The sequence below is a fragment of the Mustela lutreola genome, chromosome 12, assembly GCF_030435805.1.
Source record: "Mustela lutreola isolate mMusLut2 chromosome 12, mMusLut2.pri, whole genome shotgun sequence".
Taxonomy (NCBI): Eukaryota; Metazoa; Chordata; class Mammalia; order Carnivora; family Mustelidae; genus Mustela; species Mustela lutreola.
In genome coordinates, this window is record NC_081301.1 from 85,800,676 (window position 1) to 85,824,284 (window position 23,609).

Here is a 23,609-nt window from a genome sequence, read left to right on the forward strand (position 1 = left end):
GTCAGCTGCCAATCTAATATTTTTACCATTGTATGCTACAGACTTCTTTTCCTGGGCTGCTTTCAGGATTTTCTCTTTGTCACTGAGACTTGTAAATTTTACTATTATGTGACGGGGTGTGGGCCTATTCTTATTGATTTTGAGGGGCGTTCTCTGAACCTCCTGAATTTTGATGCTCATTCCCTTTGTCATATTGGGGAAATTCTCCCCAATAATTTTCTCCAGTATACCTTCTGCTCCCCTCTCTCTTTCTTCTTCTTCTGGAATCCCAATTATTCTAATATTGTTTCCTCTTATGGTGTCACTTATCTCTCAAATTCTCCCCTCGTGGTCCAGTAGCTGTTTGTCCCTCTTTTGCTCAGCTTCTTTATTCTCTGTCATTTGGTCTTCTATATCACTAATTCTTTCTTCTGCCTCATTTATCCTAGCAGTGAGAGCCTCCATTTTTAATTGCACCTTATTAATAGCTTTTTTGATTTCAACTTGGTTAGATTTTAGTTCTTTTATTTCTCCAGAAAGGGCTTTTATATCTCTTGAGAGGGTTTCTCTAATATCTTCCATGCCTTTTTCGAGCCGGCTAGAACCTTGAGAATTGTCATTCTGAACTCTAGATCTGACATATTACCAATGTCTGTATTGATTAGATCCCTAGCCTTTGGTACTGCCTCTTGTTCTTTTTTTGTGTGTTGAATTTTTCCGTCTTGTCATTTTGTCCAGATAAGAGTATATGAAGGAGCAAGTAAAATATTAAAAGGGTGTCAACAACCCCAGGAAAATACGATTTAACCAAATTAGAAGAGATCCCAAATCGTGAGGGGGGTGAAAGGGGATAAAAAGAGTTCAAAAAGGAAGATAGAAAAAAGAAAAGAAAAAAAAAAGAAAAGAAAAGAATTAAAAAAAAAAGAAAACAAATAAGAAAAATATAAAAAGGAAAAAATATATATATTGGATAAACTAGTTAAAAAACATTAAAAAAGATAAAAGTTAAAAAAAATTTTACTAGAAGGCGAGAAAAAAAAAACAAAAAATGAAAAAGAAAAAAATTAAATTAACTGCAAGACTAAAAAAAATCACAGGGAAAAAGCCATGAGTTCCGTGCTTGGCTTTCTCCTCCTCTGGAATTCTGCTGCTCTCCTTGGTATTGAAACCGCACTCCTTGGTAGGTGAACTTGGTCTTGGCTGGATTTCTTGTTGATCTTCTGGGGGAGGGGCCTGGTGTAGTGATTCTCAAGTGTCTTTGCCCCAGGCAGAATTGCCCCGCACTTACCAGGGGCCGGGGTGAGTAATCCGCTCAGGTTTGCTTTCAGGAGCTTTTGTTCCCTGAGCGCTTTCCGTAGAGTTCCGGAGGACGGGAATACAAATGGCGGCCTCCTGGTCTCCAGCCTGGAGGACCTGAGAGCCCAGGGCCGCACTCCTCAGTGCGCCCTCAGAGAACAGCGCCCAGTTACTCCCGTCTACCTGACCTCCGGCCGCGCTCCGAGCTCACGGAGCCTGCGACCGGTTCAAGGTAACACCGAGCTGTGAGCTTACTGTCGGCTCTGTCTCTGTAGCCGGCTTTCCCGTTCCAATACCCACAAGCTCTGTGACACTCAGACACCCCCGATCCTTCTGTGACCCTGCAGGACCTGAGGCCACGCTGACCCCACGTGGGCTTCGCCCCGGTTTAGCCTCTGGAGCAATGTCCCTCAGCGGAACAGACTTTTAAAAGTCCTGATCTTGTGCGCCGTTGCTCTGCCGCTTGCCGGGAGCCGGCCCCTCCCCCCAGGGTCTATCTTCCCGTCGCTTTGGATTCACGTCTCCGCCGGTCCTACCTTTCAGAAAGTGGTTGTTTTTCTGTTTCCAGAATTGCTGTTCTCTTCGATCTGCCGATGGATTTTCAGGTGTTTGCAATCTTTAGATAAGCTATCTAGCTGATCTCCGGCTAGCTGAAATAGTCTCAGCCTGCTACTTCTTCGCCATCTTGACTCCTCCCCCAGCTTTTGTGGTTTATATGTCTCTAGGAATGCATCCATTTCTTCCAGATTGTCAAATTTCCTGGAGTATAGTTGCTCATAATATGTTCTTATAATTGTTTGCATTTCTTCAGTGTTGGTTGTGATGTCTCCTCTTTTTTTTTTTATAACATTTTTTAAAAAATTTATTTTCAGCATAACAGTATTCATTATTTTTTCACCACACCCAGTGCTCCATGCAATCCGTGCCCTCTATAATACCCACCACCTGGTACCCCAACCTCCCACCCCCCCCACCACTTCAAACCCCTCAGATTGTTTTCAGAGTCCATAGTCTCTCATGATTCACCTCCCCTTCCAATTTTCCCCAACTCGCTTCTCCTCTATAACTCCCCATGTCCGCCATGCTATTTGTTATGCTCCACAGATAAGTGAAACCATATGATAATTGACTCTCTGCTTGACTTATTTCACTCCTCTTTTATTCATGATTTTATTTATTAAGCTCCTTTCTCTTTCCTTTTTAAGTCTGGTCAGGGGTTTATCACTCTTATTAATTCTTTCAAAGAATCAACTCCTGGTTTCACTGATTTGTTCTCCTGTGCTTTCGGTTTCTATTTCATTGATTTCTGCTCTGATCTTCATGATTTCTCTTCTCCTGCTGGGTTTAGGCTTTCTTTGCTGTTCCTTCTCCACCTCTTTTAGGTGTTGGATTATGTTGTGTACTTGAAAACTTTCTTGTTTCTTGAGGAAGGCTTGTATTGCTATATACTTTCCTCTCCTGACTGCCTTTGCTGTGTCCCAAAGATTTTGAACAGTTATTTTTTCATTTTCATTTGTTTCCATGAATTTTTTCAGTTCTTCTTTAATTTTCTGGTTGACCCATTCATTCTTTAGTAGGATGCTCTTTAGCCTGCATGTATTTGAGTTCTTTCCAGCTTTCCTCTTGTGATTGAGTTCTAGCCTCAGAGCATTGTGGTCTGGAAAATGCAAAGAATGTTCCCAGTCTTTTGGTTCTGGTTGAGAACTGATTTGTGACCCAGGATGTAATCTCTTCTGGAGAATATTCCATGTGTACTAGAGAAGAATGTGTATTCTGTTGCTTTGGGATGTAATGTTCTGAATAATTCTGTGATGTCCATCTGGTCCAGTGTGTCATTTAAATCCTTTATTTCCTCGTTGTACTTTTGTTTGGGTGATCTGTCCATTTTAGTAAGGGTGATGGTGTTTAAGTCCCCTGCTATTATTGTATTATTGTCGATGTGTTTCTTTGATTTTGTTATTGTTTTTTATAGTTGGCTGCTCCCGTGTTAGGGGCATAGACATTTAAAATTGTTAGATATTCTTATTGGACAAACCCTTTGTGTATGATATACTGTCCTTCCTTATCTCTTATTATAGTCTTTGGCTTAAAATCTAATTGATCTGATATAAGGATTGCCACCCCAGTTTTCTTTTGATGTCCATTAGCATGGTAAATTGTTTTTCACCCCCTCACTTTAAATCTGGAGATGTCTTTGGGTCTAAAATGAGTTTATTGTAGACGGCATATTGATGGGTTTTGTGTTTTTTCATCCATTCTGATACCCTGTGTCTTTTGATTGGGGCATTTAGCCCATTAACATTCAGGGTAACTATTGAAAGATATGAATTTAGTGCCATTGTATTGCCTGTAAGGTGACTGTTACTGTATATTGTCTCTGTTCCTTTCTGGTCTATTACTTTTAGTCTCTCTCTTTGCTTAGAGAACCCCTTTCAATATTTCCAATTTGGTGTTTTCAATTTTTTTGTTTGTTTGTTTGTTTGTTTGTCCCAGAAGCTTTTTATCTCTCCTATTTTCAATGGCAGCCTAGATGGATATAGTATTCGTGGCTGCATATTCTTCTCATTTAGTGTTCTGAGTATATCATGCCAGTTCTTGATATACTGGCCTACCAGGTCTCTGTGGATAAGTTCACTGCCAATCTAATATTTCTACCATTGTATGTTACATATTTATTATCCAAGCTGCTTTCAGGATTTCCTCTTTGTCACTAAGACTAGTAAGTTTTACTATTAGATGATGGAGTGTGGACCTCTTTTTATTGATTTTGAGGGGGATTCTCTGTGCCTCCTGGATTTTGATGCTTGTTCCCTTTGACATATTAGGAAATTCTCTACTATAATTTGCTCCAATATATCCTCTGCCTCTCTCTCTCTCTCTCTTTCTTCTTCTTCTGGGATCCCAATTATTTTAATATTGTTTCATCTTATGGTATCCCTTATCTCTCGAATTCTCCCCTTGTGGTCCAGTAGTTGTTTGTCTCTTTTTTGCTCAGCTTCTTTATTCTCCCTCATTTGGTCTTCTATATCACTAATTCTCTTTTCTGCCTCATTTATTGTAGCAGTAAGAGCCTCCATTCTTTATTGCACCTCCTTAATAGCTTTTTAAATTTAAATTTGTTTGGATTAGTTCTTTTATTTCTCCAGAAAGGGATTCTCTAATGTCTTCCATGTTTTTGTTTTGTTTTTGTTTTTGTTTTTGCCCAGCTAGCACCTTGATAATCATCATTCTGAACTCCAGTTCTGACATATTGGCAATGTCTGTATTGATTAGGTCCCTAGCTGTTAGTACTGCCTCTTGTCCTTTTTTTTTTTTTTTTTTTGTGGTGAGTTTTTCTGCCTTGTTATTTTATCTAGATATGAATATATGAATGAGAGAATAAAATACTAAAAGAGTGGCAAAGACCCCAGAAATATATACGTTAACCAAATTAGAAGAGCCCTGATACTGGGGAGACAAGAAACAGGGGAAAAAATAAAAAATAAAAAATAAAATTATATATATATATATATATATATATATGACTGGTGAATAGAACAAAGCCATCCACTTTATTTTGGGTATATTCTGGTCTCTTAAAAGAAACTACCTCCCAAAATTTTAGAGAAAGAAAAATTTATATACATACAAAAATAAGGGTAAACACGATGAAGGGATGGAATATGACTGTAAAGATAAAATTTTAAAAAGATTCTAAAAAAAGAATTGATAAGTTGTTGGAAATAAGAAAAAAAAAGAGTAGAGAATGTGATCAGACTGGAGACTGACTAGAACAAAGTCATGTGCTAGATTTAGGGTATATTTTTGATCTATTAAAGAAAATTGTATCCCAAAATTTTAAAGAAAAAAAAAACCTGTATGTATATAAAAAATAAGGTTAGATACAATGAAGGGATAAAATATTACTATAACAATGCAAACTTAAAAATATTTTTTTAAAGGTATTGTTAAAATAGTTTAAAAATGTTAAAAGAGGAAAGAGGAAAAGTTAAAAAAAATAGAATAAGAAAAAAATAAAGTTAAAAAAATTAACTTTACAAGACTGAAGGATCATGGGAAAATTGCCATGAATTCTATGCATTGCTTTCCACTAGCTCTGGAGTTCCATAGTTCTCGTTGATTAGTGAACATGGTCTTGGCTGGTTGTTCTTTCTGATCTTCTGGAGGAGTGCCTGTTGCAGTGATTCTCAAATGTCTTTGCCTGAGGCAGAATTGCACTGCCCTTGCCAGGGACCAGGCTAAGTAATCTGCTTACATTCGCTCTTGGGAGCTTTTGTTCCCTGAATGCTTTCTGTAGAGCTTTGGAGGATGGGAATGAAAATGGCGGCCTCCCAGTCTCCAATTCTGTAGAAGCTGAGAGCTACTCAGCTGAGACCCCACTACTTGGTGCACCCTCAGAGAAAAGCAGTCAGTCCCTCCCATCTCCCTGTTCTCTGACTGCACTCTGAGCTCACCCATTCTGTGACTGAGCATTTCTGTCTCTAGCACATGTCCCCATTTGGAGTCTCCAAACTCAGCAGATTCCTGCCAGGCACTCCTGCGCCACTCCTTCTGGAAGTGGAAGAAGAGGGTCTCTCCAGATCTGCCACTTGTGGGGTCCCTGCTCAATAAGCAGTGGTCCAACTGTGCCTTGGATCATGGCTTAAGGTAACCCTGAGCTGAGAGCTCACTCCTCAGCTTCAGCTCCATCTCTGTAGCCAGCTTCCCTGCTTCGATACCTTGCAGCTCTGCCACACTCAGACATCCCTGTTCTTTCTGTGATCCCATGCATCCTGAGACCACACTGCCCTGTGAGGGCTCCACTGCTGATGAGTTTGTGGGTGTTTGGAATGATTTGATAAGTATTTAGCTGAACTCCTGGGACCTAATGCTGTTTCAGTCTGCTACTCCTCTGCCATCTTGCTTCCTCCGTGCGCTTTTTTTTTTTTTTAATATTCAGAGAGCTTGAAATTCTTTCCATGTTGATTGATACAGTCTTCATATTTCTTAAAGTTGACTAACACTTCATTTTATGGATTTTCTATAATTGATTCAGCAGAGAAAGTATATACTTTGGTTGCTTTCAGTATTTTTGCTATTGAAAATAATATTACAGTGAATAACTATGTGCATAAGTTGTTTCATATTTGGAGAGGTATATCTTCAGGATAAATTCCTAGAAGTGGGATTGCAGGATCAGGATCAAAGGGATTGTGATTTTGTTATATAATATTAACTTTCTCTCTAGAGAGGTTGCACCATTTTGAATTTTCACCAGCAGTGTATGAATAAGTTTCTTTCCCCACAACTTTTTGATTTTTTTACCAAACTGGGATGCAAGAAATGGTATCTCATTGAGGTATATAAACTTGCACTTCTTTCAGCATGCATTTTTCATCATCTTCTTCTTCTTCTTCTTTTTTTTTTTTTTTGTATGTATACAAGCAAGCTCTTTGGTCTCTTAAGGTCCTTTCCTTTTCATCTAAAAAATACACCAACTATTCTTATGAGAACAGTGTAACACTATTTACATACCTTTTGAGAATGTTTTTTCCTAAAGGTGGTGCAGTTGAAGAAATATCTTTCCTCATATGTTGTGAATTGACTAATGGCATTAAAAAAATAATAAATCCGTGAATGATAATCCATGAGTAACCAAATACTAATGCTACTTATTTGAACTTGAAATGCTTAGGAGTTCTTGCCAGTAATAAATAATTTCATATACAATATTAAATGTGCCCTTCCATTAAGCATTTTTCTTTAAAAGAAAATTTATACTCACTGCATTTTCTCTCACTCTCTGCTCTAATTTAATTCAGACTACTTATGATTATTGTGAGCAATTATTTTTAACAATTTCTGTCTAAATCCCATATGGTAATGATTAAAACTTGAAAGCTTTAAAAGAAAAAAAATGCAAAAAGAAATATTTTAAATCAGTTTATGAAGCCTGCTTTGGGCTCTGGTTGTCTCTTTATCCTCCTTGAAGCCCCCATGCAATGTTCCCCAGTGGACTCATTTCCTTCTCAGATGAGTGAAAAATTCTTTTTATTCCCCTCAGCTTCTTTTGAAAAGAAACACTTTATTTAAAATAATTGATTTATTTTTGAGACTACAAAATGCTGACATTTAGACAATCATTCAGAAGAAGTACTGTCTTTTCCCTAACTTATTTTCACTGGCTTATAAACTCAGTTTTGAATCATTCCAATAATCACTCCACCTTTACTTTGTTGTCTCAGATTTTCATATAAAACTTGGAAGATGTGAAGCCAGAAGATACAAGAAATAAATATTTATCATAAAAAATTAAAAATCATATCATAAATCCCATTATCCAGGTGATTTTCAGCAACTGTGCTCTTCATGAAATGGTCTCAGGGTATAAAGTGAGAATTAAAATATCAAATGTGAAACTCCAAAACTGGAGAAAGCCAAAACATCCTCATGAAAAATATTTATACAAATTCATTTTTCCCAGAAAAACATAGAAAAAAAAATAATAGAAGTAAAAAAATAATAAAGAATAGATTTTTCAGAATGAAGTTCAGCTGATTACTTCTTTCAAGCACATATCTATCACAAACCAGAAAGGGAGAAAACTGATGAAAGACAGCATGGATTGAGGGGAGCCAGAGAGGCTCAGTTGATCAAGCATTTGACTCTTAATCTGGGCTGAGGTCATGGTCCCAGGCTTGTGAGATGGAGACCTGAGTTGGGCTCTATCCTGGGCATGGAGCCTACTTAAGATTCTCTCTCTTTCCCTCTCCCTCTGCTCATCCTCCTTGCTTATGTGCATGTGGGCATTCTTTCTTGGCAAAAACCAAAACAAAACAAAACAAGGAATTTAGATTTTTCTCACCTCAGGATTGGAAGGAACGGCCATGAGCATAAAGGAATTGCAAGGTGTTTCTATTTTAAAACTCAGATAGAAAATTAGGCAAAATTATAGCTGTACTAAATGTGCAGATGTTATCACCATCTTCTGTCTTGAATGTTTGGTACAAATATTTCAGGATATAGTGATTAATAACTACTTGGATTATATTCTAAATTAGTGAATGGAAGTTTTTGTTATGTCAAAAACATATGAATATTAATTAGAAGCTTAAAAATGATGTTTACTTTAAAAATTAAAATAACAATGACCTACTGTTTTTGTTAGGAGCACCTGGGTGGCTCAGCCAGTTTAGCATCAGACTCTTGATTTTGGCTCAGGTCATGATCTCAGAGTCTTGGGATCAAGCCCCATGTCAGGGCTCCATGCTCAACAAGGAGTCTGTTGGAGATTCTTTCCTTCTCCTTCCTCTTCCCTTCCCATTTCTCTTTCTCTCTCTTAAATAAATAAATCTTTTAAAAAAATAATAATTTTGTTAGCCATACAGTACTCTATAAAATACTAACATTTAATAGATAAATACTAAAATAAAAAAGTAAAATAATATAGACTGGTAATAGTGCTAGGTATGATAAAGTTAACAAGTAGTGCCGGGGGTGCTGGGTGACTTATTTGGTTAAGGGGCCCACCTCTTTATTTTGGCTCAGGTCATGATAACAGACAGGGTCCTGGGATCCAGCCCTGCATGGGGCTCCAGGATCAGTGGGGAGTTTGCTTCAGGATTCTCTTTCCCTCTCCCCTTCTCCCCCGAAATAAATACATAAATAAATAAATCTTATAAATAAATAAATCTTTAAAAAAATAGTGTCATCTAAGTAGTATAGAAATGTTTTCTTAGAAAAATACTGCCCAAATTTATTATTTTCTCCTTTTTGCCCCTTTTCTCCCTTTGGTATTTTTGTTCCTTTCTCCTTTTACTTAAAATGTGGTTTAATGATATCTTTATGAAATAAAATATGTATCTTTTTAGTTTTGAAATTGTTTAAGAGCTTACTTTATGGTTTCATATTTTTAAGTGATCAGCTTTTACAAATATTCAATAAATATTTGAAAATAATTTTGTTCTAATTTTTCAGAGAGTATATTTAAAAGCATTACAGTTAGTGTAGCATTAATTCCAATACTTAAGGAAATCTGTATTTTGTCAATTTGATCTACCACGGTGTGTGAGTTGTAGAATAATTATCTAATTATTTCTAGGGACTTTAGGTTTCAGCATCATATGCGAACAGATAAGAAGTATTCATTCCCATCCTTATAATAAAAAGGCCCAGACAAATTAAAAATCAGTAATTGTTTTTGATCCATCATTGAACAGATTGTCACAGGGTTAGCTGAAATCCCAAAATTTAGAGAGAGAGTCACATTCAGAAAGATATAGCTCCATAGATGTGTTTACCTGGAGAGGAATCTGTGGGAATCATTAAACTGGTTAAGAAATATTTAAATGGTAATTCTGAAGAACTGCTGGAGGTTAAGTGAAGACTAACTTGAAAGTGAGAAACTCTTGGGGACTGCAGCCATTTCAGGGCCCCCCAATTATTCAGGATTTTACTCCAGGAACCCAACAAGTTCTCTTGGTGAGAATTTTGGAAAGATTCTCTGATAGTGCTAATGGGGAGAGGAAGAGAGCAGTTATCTTGAAACCCACCCAGAATCTTCTCCCTAACAAATGCCTGGTATCTAGGGAAAAAGAATTCATGAGAAGACAATTCTGAAAATTTTTCCCAGTTGAAGGAAGGGAATTTGTCCTCTCCTCTAGCTCTCTTGTCTCATCTAAGGAAAAAAAAAAAATAATAATAATAATAATAATAGAACTTCAATAAAATAGATAAGGAACATTGAAGTCAGGAGAGAGAAACTAATAAAGAGTTTTAAAGAAAAAGTCCCCCCTCTGGAAAAGGGAGACAGACATTTATAAAAGATACACCTTAAGACATAGGGTCACATAGATTTTAACATTATGACAAAACTATGGAACACTCCTCTTCTTACATACACTACTACAACCTTGACAAGCCTCCAGTAATCTAATTGGATTATAGATAAGAACGCTGCAAGAGAGAGACTCTCTGAGGAATATTAATTTAAAATTAACAACCTAAGCTTTTAACTTAGGAAAGTGGAGGAAGAAGTTCAAATTAAACCTAGAGCAAACAGAAGAAAGGAAATAACATTGTTAGAGAAGAAATTAAAGAAACTAAAAACCAAGAACAATAGTCAAAATGAATGAAACCAAAAGCTAGAGTGTTTTTGTTTTTTCTATTTGTTTGTTTTTGTTTTGGTTTGTTTTTTGAAAAGATTAATAAGATTGATAAATCTCTAGGCAGGCTAGCCAAGGATAAAAGAGAGGAGACACAAATCGCCAGTATCAGATTTGAAAGTATAATCACTATGGATCCCATGGACATTAACAGGATAATAAGGCAATATTATGAACAACTCAGTGCCAGATTTGGTGACTTCAATGGCCTGGACAATTCTTTGAAAGAAACAAACTACCAAAACTCACTCAAAATAAAATAGATTAATTAGACAGCCCTATTTATGAAGACATTTAATTAGTAGTTAAACAATTCCAAAAAAGAAAACATAGGGCCCAATTTGGTCAATTTTACCAAACATTTAAAGAAGAAATAATACCAATTCTACAGAATCTCTTCCAGAACATAGAAAAAAAGGAGAACATTTTCTGACTGATTTTATTAGATAACCATTGCATTAATACCAAAAATAAGAAAAGGAAAGTACGGATGAATATCTTAATGACCATACAGTCAAAATTCCTTGATAAAATGATAACATATCCAGCAATGTAAGAAATTTAAAAAGTGAATACATCATCAACAAATGGCCTTCGTCCAGGTATTCAGGCTGCTTCAAGATTTATAAATGAATCACAGTAATTAATCACATTAACAGAGTGAATAAGAAAAACTGTCTGAGTATATCAGCAGATACACAAAAGCCATTTGACAAAGGCTTTTTGTCACAAAGGCTCCTTGTGACAAAAGATCTCAAAAAACTAGACTAGAAGGGAACTTCCTTAAACTGATAAGCTGTATATAGGGAAAATGCTAGAGCTAATACTAGACTTGATTGAGAAACATGACTTTCCCCTAACTAAATAAGTATATTGTCTCATCACTCTCTTCAACATTTTACTGAGATGTTTTACAGAAATGTTTTAGTTATTGCAATAAGGCAAGAAAAATAAACAAAAGATATAAACATTGGAAAGAAGAAATAAAATTGCAGATGACATGATTTTCTATAAAGAAAACCCAAAAATTTCTACAAAAAGAACTCCCAAACTCAACTAATAAACAAATATTAAAAGGTTGCAGGATATAAAGTTAACAAAAGTCAGTTGCTTTCCTATGCCAACAATGAACATTTGGAATTGGAAATCTACAAAAAAAGTACCATTTAAACTAGCACTGTCCCTCCCAAAAACCCCCAAAACTTAGATGTATCATAACTTATGTACTGTATCTGTATGTCGAAGGTTACAAAGCACTGATGAAAGCAATCAAAGATCTAAATAAAGGGACACATATTTTGTATCCATTTACTGGAATACTCAATATTGTTAAGTTTTCAGCTCTTCCCAAATTTATCTGTTATGTTCAGTACAACTGGACTATAGTTGGTTTCAGCAATTAACTGTAATAATGACATTATGATATTGACTGATAAACACAGTGTTTAAGAGAATAGGGTGCTCAGGCATATACCTATAGTCAACTGCTCTCTGACCAAGGTAGAAAGGCAATTCAGTGAAAAAAGGATGGTCTTGGGACACCTGGGTGGCTCAGTGGGTTAAAGCCTCTGCCTTCAGCTCAGGTCATGATCTCAAGGTCCTGGGATCAAGCCCCAAATCGGGATCTCTGCTTAGCAAGGAGAATGCTTCCCCTCCTTCTCTCTCTGCCTGCCTCTCTCCCTACTTGTGATCTCTGTTTGTCAAATAAATAAATAATAAAATAAATAAATCTTAAAAAAAAAAAAAAAGATGGTCTTCAACACCTGCTGTGGGACATCCTTTTTTAAAAAAGAAATGGTCCTAGACACTTTGTACAAATATTATTTAAAAATGAATCAAATGCAGTGCAGGGTGCCTGGTGGCTTATTTAGTTGAGTGTCCAACTGTTGGTTTCCACAGGGGTCATGATCTCATGGGTTCTGGGGTGGAGCCTCCACACTGGGCTCCTCGCTCAGCAGGGAGTCTGCTTAAGAGATTCTCTCCTTCTGCCCCTGCCCCCCTCATGCTCTCTTTCTCTCTCTCTAAAGGTAAATGTCTACAAAGAAACATAGGAAGAAATATGTATGACCTGGGCTGAGTGATGAGTTAGATGAGTGGTTGATTTCAGGGCTGAGGCAGATAATATGCAAGGTGAGTTATTGAGCATTTTCTCCTGCCAAAAAGCAAACAGTACTCCAACAAAAACAAAAACAAACAACAGCAACAACAAAACAATCAGGGATATGTGGAAGAGACACAGGAACTAACTAAAATTGCTCCCAGTGGACCCAAACTGGAATAATTGACCAATAAATAAATATGGTAACATTGCATTTTAACCCAAAGCATAAAATAAATGTACCTGAGTTAGACCAATATAAATAAGTGATTGGATTAAAAAAGATGCGTGAAGGAGAGTAGCTAAGTTTCCAATGCAGAAGAATCGCAAATTAATTATGTAGCTATTGGTCTTTCAAGGAAGTAGAGGATAAAGTCCTACCTCTTGTGTATGAAATGCATACAGTAACTTCCTACTAAAGAGAACATCATGGAAAAAGAGAAGAAATGTATGTTTCACATGGAAAGACAAAAACCAAAAACCCAAACTTGCAAAAGCTACCTCTCTCAGGAAATAAAGACTAGCATCATCAGAAATAGTCATGTTAAAAGCATGTACCTTTGGTATAATATGATGAGAGTGACAATTTACTTCTGTGGTCTTCCTCCCCAAATTCATAAACTCTGTGTGACCATTGGAAAAACATCACACAAGCCCAAACTGAAAGGCATTTTGCAATATCCCTGACACTCTTCAAAACTGTCAGAGGAACAAATAAGTAACAAAAGTCTAAGAAACTCTCATAATCTAAAGAAGCCTGAGAAATTATGAATATCTAGGCAAGAGATTTTGGTGGCTTCAATGAACATGGTAAGAATGTAGGTGCTAAGAAATGGTGAGACATTTTCATGGACGCGAAAAGAGCTTACTGATTTAAATGTGAAAGAACAAGAAATTGAGAATCACCCCTGGTTTGGGGTTGAATGACTAGGTGGATGGTGTGCTATTTGGTGAAAGGGAAAAGAGGGGATCTAGGAATATCCTTTGGTAAGGGAGAGAAAGAGAGGATCTCCTTTGAATATATTAATTTAAATTAGATATCCAAATGGAGGTTCTGAGCAGGTGGTTGAATATTTTAGTCTGAAGCTCAGCAGAGAGATTGGAGATAGATATGTAAATCTTAGAGTCACAAGCACACAGATAGTATTTAAAACCATGACAGTGAGTATAAATAAAGAAGATAAAGAGTCCAAGGTTGGGACATTACAAGAATTAGGGATTGAGAAAGGGTAATACTCTTGAAAAAGAAACTGAGAAGGAGCATACAATGATATGGGAGGAAAATCAAGTCTCAGAGATAGGAAAAGGAAGAGCTCTGAGAAGGAGAGAAATGTTTTTAAAAGTAAAGAGAGCAATGCCTAAAATATAGTTGGAATGCCCAAAAAGAAAAAAAAAAAAAGTTACCTACTATCATTATCACAAAAGCTCAGACTTCAGATATAGCTAAATTATTTTGAATGCAATTTCTGGTCCTTCCTGGATGCTTTACCTGGGGCTACCTTGCTAACTACCAATTTCTTCAGTAGTGAAATAGTGGGGACCTGGGCATCAGTTCCTTCCTCTTGGATTATAGCAAAGTGCAAATAAGATTTGAATGTAAATATGTAATTTGAGTTTTATAAACAACTTTGCAAAGAATTCAGAAAAAGTACAATTTATTTCTGATCTGAGAATTTAAAAAGAATTTGTCGTGGAAGTTGCCTTTGAGATGAGAAATGAATAGAATTTTGCCAAGCAGTGGGGGAAAAGAAAGAATTCTGAACAGAGAAAAAAACATACGAGCAAAGACCTAGCAATTATAAAGTATAGGGCTCATTTGGAAGAATAGCAAGTTGTGATGTTTCCTGGAAATTAGGGTGTGAATAGTGGATAAGCCTGAGGCCCTATTTTAGAAGAAATCGTAAATGACAGGCTCAGGGATTTGGATTTTATATTGTGGACTGTAGAAAACCATGCATGATTCTTAGTAGGTGATTAAGCTGGTCAGACTGGGCTTTGTAGATGAATATAGCTGTGGTGAGTAGAAAGTATTGGAAGAGGGCATAGTGGGTGTCTCATTGGACATACGGTTTAAGGTTACAAACATTTTATTCATGAATCCTTGTTTTAGGGGAAAAAAGTGATTTGTAATACTTGATACAGTTCATTGAGTCCAAGAGTGCATATCAAATACATAGTGTCATTTTTCTGTGTAGGCAAAGAGGGTCTTGAGTCCAGGCCTTTTCCTGATACTGTTATGAAATTTCCTTATTACCTGATGGAACCAGAATGCTAGAGATGCCTGTAGTCCCACATGCCTAACAGAGTATAAAAGAAAAAATATATATATCATTCCTATTTAAATAGGACAAAGAAAACACCATGCTATTGTTTTACCATATAGTTAGAGATGAGGTGACTAATTTTGAAGATGGTAGTAATGATGCTAATATTCCAAAAATGTTAATATTCTATGAATCTAACTTATTCCTTGCCCTGGAGTGGAATAAACCACTGATTTGAAAGGTAGTTTTTGTGCTACTGAACATTAGGAAATGCAAGGAAATTACTTACCTTCATATGAGCTCATTTGTTCATCTGTACAAAAAGAGTTAGGTTAATGACCTTATAATAGACTCTCAATAAAAAATGTATGTGTATACATATATACATATGTATACACACATATATATGTGTGCGTATAATGATATGATATCCATATATATATGAATTAAATATATATACATAAATATGTATACACATATATATTTAATTCAGTGTTTCTCAGTCCTAATCATGGAATCCTTCTAAAATATAAAATCTAGAAACATCACTGGCACTAGTTTACTACAAACATATTTTTTGAAATGTTGCTCTAGACATTTCTTAAGACCATAGATCAAGGAAAGTATGGGGCCTTATACCGATTTTATATCCTGGCTCTACTGTTTACCAGGTCATTGGCTTTGATCTCCTCACTTAATCTAGATGACATTCCATTTGTTCACTTGTACTGTGTTCATTACTATTACCCATTCTGTATGATTGTCTTAAAGATCAGACTTAATGTACCCAAAGCACTAGCCAGAGTGTTTCATGCTCACACGGCTGCTATTACAAGCTGTAAATAAGGGCAGATAATCTTATCCTTATCCTTATCATTATTATATTTAGTTAAGTTTAAGTACATTGCTTTTAACTGTAATATGGGAGATTCTAAAATTTATTAGTTTTTTATATCTTTGTTGAGATATAATTCATATACCATGAAATACACGACTCAAATGGGTATAGTTCTATGGATTTTATTGTAGTCATAAATTTATGCAACCATCACCACAATCTAAGTTTTGAACACTTTCATTACTCCATTAGAAACCCTGTATCTATTAGTAGTCATGATCTATTTTCTCCCAAAGCCACCCCTTATCCTCGTCAACTACAAGTTTACTTTCTGTCTCTACACACTTGCCTATTGTAGATATTTCATTGAAATTGAATTATAAAATACATGATGTTTTATTATTAGTTTCTTTCACTTAGGATCATGTTTTTAAGACTCACCTGTGTTGTTGTATGTATCAGTATTTTATCTTTTTTTTTTTTTTTTTGATAGATTTAGGTATATGATCCAGTTTGGGTTTACTTTTTTTTTTTTTAAATATTAAGTAAGATGGGTGTACAAGTTAATTCTTTTTCATGTAGATATCTAACTACCCCTGCAGTAATTGTTGAAAAGACTCATATTTCCTTATTAGATAGTCTTCACACCATTGTTGAAAATCAGTTGATGATAAATGTATTTATTTTTGGACTTTCAATTCTATTCCATTGATATCTATGTCTATCCTTAGTCCAACACCATGCTGTCTTGATAACTATACTTTTGTAGTAAGTTTCAAAATCAAGAAATTCTGAGTTCTCCAATTTTGCTATTTTTCAAGACTGTTTTCGGCTCTTCTGGTTTCCTGAATTTCCAGATGAATTTCAGTTTCAATTTCCAGATCCACTTGTTTATTTAAAAAAAAAAAATCCACCTGGAATTTTGAAAGGCTTTTTATTAAATCTATAGATCAATTGGGAAGTGTTATTATCTTACACTATTGTTTTTTTTTCTTGATACATGAGCACAAGATGTCTATTTATTTTAACTTAAAAAAATGTAACAATGTTTTATAGTTTTCAGTGTATAAGACTTGCACATCTTTGATTAAGTTTATTCATAGGTATTTTTGAATACTATCATACATGGAATTCTATTTTCAATTTCATTTTGGGTTGTCTGTTGTTAGTATATAGAAACACATTTTGTAGTATGTAGAAATGCACAGTATATGGAAATATATATTTACCTAGTATCCTGAAAAACTGCCGAATTTTTAATTGGTGTATAGTTTTGTTGGTTTTTGTTGTTCATTTTATTGTTTTCTTTCTTTGTTTCTTTTCTTGTGATGTCTTTGTCTGGTTTGGGTTCCAGTGTAAGAGTGGTCTCATACAATGAGGTGGGGTGTTTGTTTCAAGAGTTTTCAAAGAATTAACATTCATTCTCCTTTAAATGTTTGGTAGAATTCATTAGTGAAGCCACCTGGTCCTGAATTTTTTATAGGAAATATTTCAATTACTAATTCAATCTCTTTACTTATTATGGTCTGTCATATCATCTATTTAACCTTGAATCAATTTCCATCCTTTTTATCTTTCTAGAATTTTTTTTTTGTTTATGTTATCTGATAGTTGTTCATGGTTTCTTATCATTGTTTTTTAATCTCTCTATGCCAGGTTATAGGAATCCTGTTCTCATTTTTTATGTTAATAATTTGTATCTTCTGACTTCTTGGTCTGTCTAGTGAAAGAGTTGTCAAATTTGTTCATCTTTTAAAATATGCAATTTTTGGGTTTGTTGTTTTTCTCTATTTTTTATTCTCTATTTTATTCATTTCCACTCTGTTCTTTGTTATTTCCTTCTGTTTGTTTTCAGTTAGTTTGCTTTTATTTTTCTGGTTTCTTAAATTGGAAGGTTAGGTTATTGATATGACATCTTTATTCTTTTTTAATACAGGAGGTGACATATAAATATCCATCTAAACACTCCTTTAGCTGCCATCTCATCACTTTTGGTAAGTTGTGTTTTTGGTTTTTCATTCTTCTCAAGGTATTTCCTTATTTTCCTTATCATTTATTTCTTGACCTACTTGCCCTATTGTTTATTTGGTAGTGGATGGCTTATTATCCACATACTTATTAGTTTTCATAATTTTATCTGTTGTTGGTTTCAATTTAATATCTTTTCAAAATGTACATTTTATTATTTCAAATAATTAAGTTTATCAAGGTTGTTTTATGTCATTATATATGGTCTATATTCTGGATAATATTTTATATACACTTGAAAAGAATGTGTATCCTGCTCTTGTTGAGTAGTGTACTATAGATGTCTACTGGCTCTAATTATAGTGTTTTCAGGTTTTTTATATCCTGCTGATCTCCTGTTGCTATCTGTAAATTGTCTATTTTTCCCTCAATTATGTTTTTGCTTAATGTAATTTGGAGAGCTGTGTGTGTGTGTGTGTATGCATATATATATATATATATATATATATGCATATATATATATATAAATATATATATATATATATATAATCCTTTTATCATTATTAATCTCTTCATCTATAGAAACATCTTTTGTTTTAAAGTTTATTTTGTCTGAATTAATATAGCCATTTCAGCTCTGTTTTGTTTAATTGTTTAGTTTATTTGGACTCCTATAAGAGAATCACACAAACTAAATACCTTATAAACAACAGAAAATTTATTTCTTATGGTTTTGGAGGCAGGAAGTTTGAGATTCAGCATGTTCAACTGAGGGCTCCCTTTTGATTGCGGACTTACTTTATTGAGGAAGGGACTGGGGATCTCTCTGGAGCCCCTTTTACTGGTCACTAATCCCATTCATGAGGGTTCTACTCTCATGATTTATGCACCTCTCAAACACATCACCTATGAATACTATCATTGTGAAGGGTTAGGATTTCAACCTGAATTTTCAACATGAATGAGAGAAACAAACATTCAGACCATAACAGTTACTACTGCTATATATATAGGAAAGCAGAGTGTATATACTGTAGAGTGTGTGTGTAGGTAGATAGATAGATAGATATATAGATAGATATCTTTACAAAAATCTGTGTCTTTTCAGCTAAAGTTTATCTCTTGTGTAATTGTTGTAATCATGTTTGTTTATTTTTATTCCATTTTTCAAATTTCTATCTTTTGGAGTATGTAATCCACTTACATTTACTGTAATTATTATAATTATTGATATGATAGCATTAGCATCACACATTTTGCTCTTTATTTTCTCTACATCCTATGTGGCTTTTGTTCATATATTCCTTGATTATTATGACCTTTAGTGTTAAATACACATTTTTTATGTGTTGTTTAAATGTGTCTATTTCTTTTCTATATAAATGTATTTTTTCTTTTAGTTATTTTCTCAGGAATTGATATGTGGATTATAATTACCACCTGAACTTAAACAATCTAGTTCAAATCAATGGTGACTTAACTTCAATAGTATATAAAACTTTGACCCAATATGATTCTCTTCCCTCTGCCCTGTTTTGTACTATTATTTTCATGCAAATTATATCCTTACATATTATAAACCTATGAGCACAGTGTTATAATTATTGCTTTAATTTTCTATCAACTACTCAAATTTCTTTTATATGTGGCATACTTCTCTATTTTTTTCTTTTAGGTTTTGTATTTTATGTTGAAAACTAGACATTTTAGATAACATAATATAACAGCTTTGGCATTAGGAGAGCCTTACCCACCAGGAATTCTTGTTGTTGTTTTTATTCATTGTGTTATGTATTGTTCTGTTGTTGCTGCTTATATGTTTAGTGATTTTTCTAGACGAATTCTAGAAATTCTACATTTTATGTTTTTTGCAATGTAAAGTCACTGACATCTACTAGAATTTTTTTTTAAGTTCTTACTTTAATTTTAAACCTGATTTCTATGGTCTGTGCAAGGTTAATAAAATTTCATCAGAGATTGCTTAGAAGGTTTTCTAAATCAGATTCTCAGAATCAGTCAGTGATTTTTAAAAATAAAACAGTTACAAATGAAGGTATTTTTTATTATCTTTTTTTGTATATTACCTGTATCTATATATTATCTATGTTGCTTTTTATATTTACCTGTTCATTATTTGTGTGAATTTGAGTTACTGTGCAGTTTTCTTACATTAGAAATTACTGTAGACTGCTATTTCATGTAAGTCTATTAGAGAGAAATTCTCTAAGTTTTTATTAATTTGGAAATTCTTCATTCCCTCTTTATTTTTTGAAGGATAGTTTTTCTGGATATAGAATAGTCGATGGACAGTTTTTTTATTTCAGCACTTTTTAAATGTTATTGCATCATCTCAGGCCTCCTTGGTTTCTGATGAAAAGTGAGTTAATCATAGTAAAAGTTTCTTGTACCTAATAAGGTATTCTTCTCTTGTTGCTCTCCAGATTTTCTCTTTGTCTTTGAATTTTGTCAACTTTACTGTAAAGTGTAAGTGTAAATTTCTTTGAGTTTATCCTTCTTGGAGTTCATAGGGGTTTCTGAATTTGTAGATTCACATCTTTAGTTAAATTTGAGGTTTTGGTCATTATTAATTCAAATATTCTCTTTACTTTTTCTTTCTCTTTTCTTTCTGGGACTGCTATTATGTGTATTGGTATGCTTGATGGCTTCACACAGGTCTCTGAAGCTCCACTCAGGTTTCCTCACTTTTTCTACTCTCCCTTTCAGAACGGATAATCTCAATTACTGTATTTTGAAGTTCATTGATTATTTCTTTTGACAGTTCAGTTATGTTGCTGAGCATCACTATTTTGCATTTTAGTTGTTACATTTTTTTAAAATCTAAGTTTGTTTTTGATATATTTTATAATTTATATCACTTTATTGATATTAGCAATGATAAAAATTGGGGTTATACATTACTTCCTAAAATATGATATCTTTTAGTTCTTTGAACATATTTATGGTAGCTGATTTAACCCTTAAAATACCACCTCCAAAATTAGAGACTTATAGAAATTTTCTATCAACTACTCAAATTTCTTTTATATGTGGCATACTTCTCTATTTTTTTCTTTTAGGTTTTGTATTTTATGTTGAAAACTAGACATTTTAGATAATATAATATAACAGCTTTGGCATTAGATCTCTCCTCACCCACCAGGAATTTTTGTTGTTGATTTTATTCATTGTGTTATGTATCATTCGGTTGTTGCTGCATATATGTTTAGTGATTTTTCTAGACAAATTCTTAGAAATTCTACATTTTATGTTTTTTGCAATGTAAAGTCACTGACATCTACTAGAATTTTTTTTTAAGTTCTTACTTTAATTTTAAACCTGATTTCTATGGTCTGTGCAAGGTTAATAAAATTTCATCAGAGATTGCTTAGAAGGTTTTCTAAATCAGATTCTCAGAATCAGTCAGTGATTGGTTAGAAGATTTTCTTAAATGCTTTACCTTTGGGTCTTTAAATCTGTTAAAGGGATGTGTGTGAGAAGGCATGCCTTCAAATTTCAGACTGTTTATTACACAGCACAACTTTCACTTTCTCCTTACATAGCATCTCAATATCTACAATAGATGTGTGGGCCTTCTATTTTCTCTGGTCTTTCCTGGACATGTTCATAGACTTGTCCATGTGCACAGTTTTTTAGATCCCTAGGACTATGTGAGAGTTTTTCAGAGTTCCCAATGGTCATCTAGTTCACAAGTATTTCCTTTTAAAGTCCTGGCAAAGATTATGGCCTTACATACCAATAATATTGCAAGCAAGTTTTTCATTGTTTTGGTAATATGCTCACAATATGAACTTTCCTTATCCTCTCCCTTTGCTGAACTCTGAGTCAAATCAAAGTCGTAACACTCCAGAATAGATCTTTTCGAAGGGTCTGCAGATTTGGACACAATTTTGACTCTGCTCTGGGGATGATACATTTAACAAAATTCAAAATGCTTTCAGTCCTCTCTGTTGGCTGAAAAACAGGGTTTTTTTTTTACAATTACTGTGTAACTATGTTATAGTAAAAGGGGATTAAAACATCATAGATCTTGCTGTCTTACTAAGGTTCAGTAGTTTTTCTTTGATAAACAATTTCTACTTGTTCTGTGGCTTTAGCTAATTTCCAGAGTTCTGAGTTACTGTTTTTTTTTTTTTTTACTTTTTTTTTTTTTTTTGCCAGTATATTCACTGTTTTTGTGAGAGAACTATGATTAAAGTCCTCACTCTGCCATTCCTGAAGTCATCTGCCATGAAATGTTTTGAAGGCCTATTTTTAGGGGTGCCTGGCTTGCTCAATTGGTTAAACATCTGCCTCTGGCTAAGGTCGTGATCTCGGGGTCCTGAGATTGAACCCTACATCAAGTTCCACATCGAGCCCTACATTGGGCACCCTGCTTAGTGGGGAGTCTGCTTCTCCCTTTCCTGCCCTTACCCCCACTCATGCTCTCTCTTTTGCTCTTAAAAAAGAAAGAGAGAGAGAGATAGGCAGGGAGGGAGGGAGGGAAGAAATCTTAAAAAGAGGTGTATTTTTATTTTCTTGGAAACTTTCACATTATTATTTTATCTTGTTATTTATAAGAATCAAACTCCACCCTATGTAGATTTTGTCTCATTTCTAGAACTGACAGCATGCTGGTGATACTAAAAATGCCTTGTATATCTCACCTTCCATGTGCTACCCTGACATGTGAATTCAACTGAAAATTATACCCAGACTAAACAATAATAGAACAGGGAATTGACTTAAGTTGTTGGACTACATTTGTATGCTTATTTTCATATCTTGAATATTATATGTTAGTAATTGCTCTTAAATATATTAAAGATTGCTATATTTGTGGAACATAACAAATAGCATGGAGGACATGGGGAGTTAGAGAGGAGAAGGGAGTTGGGGGAAATTGGAAGGGGAGGTGAACCATGAGAGACTATGGACTCTGACAAATAATCTGAGGGTTTTGAAGGGGCGAGGGGTGGGAGGTAGGGGTACCAGGTGGTGGGTATTATAGAGGGCATAGATTGCATGGAGCACTGGGTATGGTGCAAAAATAATGAATACTGTTATGCTGAAAATAAAAAATAAATTTAAAAAAAGATTGCTATAATATCATTTAAAAGAAAGAAAAAATGATTCTCTTACTTTTAAATTTGATGCCCAAATTTACCTTGTCTCACTAGCCAAATTACAAATGATACGTGGAAGGGAAAAAAAAATGAGATGCATGCTAAGTAGATGTGTTGATGTTTTATCTTGGGATCCTGTACAATACAGAATATTTCATGCTAATTAGGACTGATCTTCTGAAAGCAGGATGTTGGGTAACCCTGAGGGGCTTTCATTGTTACAGCAGCCATGTGCAGGTTACACTGGTCAAATGATAATTTTCCTTTCAGCCAACACAAAATGATGTAGGGGGTTGGGGAACACTCCATTTCTCCACCAATGCTGAATGGTGCTTATCTAATGGTCTCTTACATATGCAGATTAGTATGTGATTAAGAAGAAAGAGGTTGGTTTTGAATGGTAGAACCCATCTTCATTTTTTTTGATGACCCAAGAGTGTATTAACTCATTATTAATATATCTGTAACTATGGAACAAGTTTAAAATACACTTATTAATAGCGGTTTGTACCTTGACAATGTGTTTTCTTCCTATTTGAGTCTAGGAAATCATTGTGCTGATTAGTTCATTTTTGGAAAATACTTAAAACATAAAAATTGAGATCAAGTGCTAAGTGTTTTATAATATATACTGGGTCACACTCTCCTAACATAAAATTAGAAGATATTCAAAAATGTTTGGTTTATCATGTTTAATAACATACAATTAATAAATTTTATGATATCAAATGTCCACAAAAATAATTCAGTTATTATCACAATAAAATTTCATATGCTACTAGGTACATATAATGAGAAAAGGAAACCTAGAAAGAAATGGTAGCATATACTTATAAAATCTCATAGATAATAGATGTCACAAATTGCTAAAACAAAAAAATAAGTTTCAGTAATTAATAG

The 23,609-nt window shown here is 34.3% G+C and overlaps 1 long non-coding RNA gene across 1 annotated transcript in view; it reads left to right on the forward strand.

Annotated features, from left to right (window-relative positions):
- Positions 1–23,609, forward strand: part of LOC131812977 (uncharacterized) — a 275,124-nt gene that overhangs the window by 144,035 nt on the left and 107,480 nt on the right. The window contains exon 2 of the long non-coding RNA XR_009346566.1: positions 17,555–17,612. This is a non-coding gene — a long non-coding RNA (uncharacterized LOC131812977). The remainder of the gene's footprint in view (positions 1–17,554; positions 17,613–23,609) is intronic.